Genomic DNA, 4,766 nt, shown 5'->3' on the forward strand with positions numbered 1-4,766 from the left:
ATGACATAAATGAATTTTGGTAACTGAAATTGGTAGCCCATGATCCACTGAATCAAAGCCCTAATGTCTCATGTCCCAATTTTTCAATATGTGTATGAATCGTGGTTTTTGATATTTAGGGTTTCATTTGAATTTTGCTTGATTCATGTTATTCTTTGATCTATGAGTAAAACTAATGGCATGGTTGAGATCGTGGAGAAATTCTAGACAGGTTGCATATTTGGTTCGTCAAAAACCATGGAGATTTGATGGAGAACGAAGAGGCCGTAGGTATAGCCTTCAGCAACGAAAAAACCGTGGCTATAGGGTCTGTAATTTTCAAACGAAGAAGATGAAGTTTGGCGCCTAAAATTGGTGGGCTGGGCCTTTCTCTCTTTTGCTATCCACGCCCCAGCTTCTGGCCCGTTTTCCATGTTTTAACTAACTCCTTTTGCTTTTCAGGTCTTGGGTTTACACCCCCCTCAGCATTTTATTTGTTTATTTTTTATCTCATTTCAATTTTTGTTTTATTTTTTTATCTTCAACCAATCAAAAACCCCAAAAATTATTTTTCTTTTATTATTAAATTGATAAAATGTTAATTTAATTTTTGGACCAAAAATATTTTAGTTTTCTTCATAATTAAAATATTTTGTTAATTAATTAGTATTCATGTGAGTATTTGCTTTTTAAATTATTATTCAACCTATAAAAAAATCCAAAAAAATATTTTCTTTTTATATTTAGGTTTATATTTGTATAATCTAATTTTAAAGATAAAAAGAATTATTTTCTTGTTAAGTTTAATTATTTGTATAATTATTTGTTTAATTAGCATTATTAATTAACTTAACTTCATCAAAGAAAATCACAAAAAAAATATCTTCTCTTAGATTATTTTCTTTTGAATTTGATATTGTCATATAATATTTGTGTAAGTTTCATTTTTGATTACCATTACACGTTGCTTGAATATTCTCAATTCATCCAAGGCTTCACGCGTATCACTGGAAGATCAAGGTAACACCTCAAACTCAGAAATCCGATTTTCTCATTCTTCGAGGTAAGCCTAAAACTCAATCAACTGTTTTCACAACAGTAATCAATTCACTTTCAAATCATCCATTGTTTTTCAAAACAGTGGGGCCTCTCGAATATTAGAGAGTGTAAGTCCCATTTCTTTTCTTTTTGTACAGTTTTCAAAACATTCTTCAAAACAATAAAACTTCTTCAAAATAAACAATTTTCAAACAGTTTTCAAATCATTTTCAAAGCAACAAAACTCCAAAGAAACTTCAAACTTTTCAATATACCATGGGCCTCCATGTAGGTATAAGCCCCAAGCCCTTTTGTACATACCCACTCCAGTACATGAAATTAGGTATTTCATTGTACGCCTTTTGTACATATCTCCATCAATGCGTTTTTTAAACTTTGAATAACAAACCAAAAATGAAGGTTTCTTTAAATCTTCCCAAAAAATACCATGGGCCTCCATGTAGGTATAAGTCCCAAGCCCCTTTGTAAATACCTGTTTACATAGCTGTTGAATAAACTCAAGTGGACCTCTCCCCGAATGTGAGTCCCGAGCCCTATGTATACAAATGGATCATGCTTACAGGTATATTTCCTTCATAAACTCCATTATATACACACACTTTGTCATATATGTATAACTGTTCATATCTGTTCATGTACTTGTTCATATTTGTTCGTACTTGTTCATACTTGTGATTGTGTTATATACTTGTTCAACTTAGTACAACACTAGGTTCCCCATAGCCTCCTATTGGGCTTCGTGCAAAGAATCTCCCTAGTTTAGGTTAGGACATAGAGTATGGTTTCCCGGTGAAATCGCTCTAAGAGCTCAAACCAACTATACCATGCCTCCCCTTGGGCTTTGTACAAACGAGTGTCCCTCCCATAGCCTCCTCTTGGGCTTACAATGCAAGGACCCTGGATTGTCCCTCCCATAGCCTCCTCTTGGGCTTACAATGCAAGGACCCTGGATTGTCCCTCCCATAGCCTCCTCTTGGGCTTACAATGCAAGGACCCTGGATTGTCCCTCCCATAGCCTCCTCTTGGGCTTACAATGCAAGGACCCTCGGATAGCCTCCTCTTGGGCTTCGTACAAGGACCCACGGGCTTCTTATAAGCATCCCCAATATCCAAAACAAATACCCTAGGAGATTAGACATTTTTCATCTCTATGCTAGGAGTATCTCTTATATATCATCACAAACAATCAATCAATCAAACTTTTTTGCCACAAGTCTGGCTAATCAATCAATCTTCTTTTGCCACAAGGCTGGCTAATCAATCAAACCGTTTTGCCACCGTACTGGATGATTAATCAAAGTTTTTGTCACAAGGCTGACTTCATTGAAACTTTTGCCACAAGGCTGGCTGATTAATCAAAACTTTTTGTCACAAGGCTGACTTCATTGAAAGTTTTTGCCACAAGGCTGGTTAAACAAACAAAAAATCAAACAGATGTATGTGATGATATAGATTAGATACATCTAGCATTTAGACGACATTTGTCTATTTTCCTTTGCTTCCACTAGCATAAGTGGGAACTACGATTGCTCTGACTTTCTCAACATCCCTTTGAGAATACGTAGGCACAAGGTCGATCCTTGGCGAGCAAAACAAAACAAAAAAAACCATTCAAACCTTAGCACCCGTAGACCCGAGCTACAGATGCTCTGATTCCCTCTAAGGGATATGTATGCAGAGGATCGCGATGATCTTTGCGAGCATAATCAAACAAACACCTTAGGTTCCACCTATTTCACAAGAACCTCCACCACAACAAGAATGGAATAAACAAAACAAAGAAACCTATAGAGTACTATAGATACGTTGGGTGCTAATACCTTCCCTTCGTATAACCAACCCTCTTACCCGGAATCTCTCCCCCACTTTTTAGGTTATTGCAGCTTTTTTCCTTTTCCTACTTTGGAAACAATAAAAAGTTTGGTCGGTACAAAAGAAAAATCATTTTTTTTGAGCACTCGAGCCCAAAGAAGGCATCAGGTGTCTCATCCACAAAAAAGAGGAACAAAATGATTTTTCGCCCGCGACAATTACGTTTGGTGAGTCAGGTTTGAATATTAGTAGACAGACAGCATACTAATACTGAAGATGAGGTGATTTTTCCAGTTTTGGATAAATCCCAGCCATTAAAAGTTATTCTCAAACCTACAAATCGGTCATTTTCTACTACAATCACTTCTTTGTGTAAAGCCATGGCGAGTTTCGATTCTGATTCTATAACTTATCTGCCACAACAAGAAACTGCTGAAATTTATGAAACTCTCATGGGTCCTCTTAGCTTCAGTGTTGATCCACCTGCTATTGCTGAAAAGTATAAGCTTATACTTCCACCATATCCTGGAACATCCACGTTTGTCCAAATCGGAAAGCCTCCACAAATTGATATTTCAGCTCTACAATGGAACTATATCTCTCCTGAATTTCTTGAACACCAGGTGGAGGCAAACCCCTTTAATCTTTTTAGTAAATGGTTTGATGATGCACTGGCGGCGAGTTTGAAAGAACCAAATGCTATGGTCTTGTCAACTGTAGGGAAGGATGGAAAACCCTCGTCTCGGGTGGTATTGCCTGATGAATTTGATGTCTCTGCCATTATCAAAGATCCTGTGCCTCCTGTAGTTGCAAACATTAATGGCAAGGTGGAGGCTCAGTTTAATGTAGGAAATGAGAAAACAGAAATAGTTCTGGGAAGAAATATTCATACCACATGTCTTAAAGAAACACAGATGGCAAGTGTGTTGGCCAGATACAGAAAATCTTTAACTGAAAGGACAAAGTATCATTTAGGCTACCCCTATAATTTGGATTCTGATTACGGTACACTCTCTCAACTTCAGCACTTTTCCATAAACAACCTTGGAGATCCATTTATTGAAAGCAATTATGGTGTCCACTCCCGACAGTTTGAAGTTGTTGTTTTGGATTGGTTTGCTAGATTATGGGAACTGGAGAAAAATGAGTATTGGGGCTATATAACAGACAGTGGCACAGAAGGCAATCTTCATGGCGTCCTAGTTGGGAGAGAGGTGTTACCAGATGGCATTTTGTATGCCTCGCAGGAGTCACATTATTTGATTTTTAAAGCTGCTCATATGTACCGAATGGAATGTGTGAAGACTCTTCATTCAGGCGAGATTAATTGTGATGATTTCAAGGCCAAACTTCTTTGTCACCAGGACAAGCCAGCAATTATATATGTGAACATAGGTACAACTATGAAAGGAGCTGTGGATGATCTTGATCTGGTTATACAGAAACTTGAAGAAGCTGGATTTTCACATGATAGATTCTACATCCACATTGATGGGGCAATTGTTTGGTCTCATGATGCCTTTTGTGAAATGAGCTCCAAAAGTTACAATTAAGAAGCCTAGTGAAAGTGTAAGTGTTTCTGGCCACAAATTGGTGGGGTGCCCCATGCCTTGTGCAGTGCAGATAACAAATTTTTAACATCTTCATTTGCTGGTGCCTTTCAGTAGCAAAAGACTTGAGGTTCTACAAGGTTTGGTGGAATCGAATGCTGCTACTGATGTGGACTGTATATATTGAAAAGCTGTTATGGTTGCAATTGATCCAATTATCCAAGATTGTTGCACTCTCTTGCTTCTGTTTAGATATCATTTTGTTATACATAACAAACAAATATTGTGTATTGTCCAAATATATGGGAGCTGTTCAGGAATTTTATGTATAACTGTGTTTGAGCATTCCCATTTTATAAATTAATT

General features: G+C 37.1%; 1 pseudogene; it reads left to right on the top strand.

Annotated features, from left to right (window-relative positions):
- Window positions 1-3,073: 3,073 nt before the first annotated feature.
- LOC131656812 (serine decarboxylase-like) lies at window positions 3,074-4,766 on the top strand (annotated as a pseudogene).

Source organism: Vicia villosa, linkage group LG3 (genome assembly GCF_029867415.1).
Source record: "Vicia villosa cultivar HV-30 ecotype Madison, WI linkage group LG3, Vvil1.0, whole genome shotgun sequence".
Lineage (NCBI taxonomy): Eukaryota > Viridiplantae > Streptophyta > Magnoliopsida > Fabales > Fabaceae > Vicia > Vicia villosa.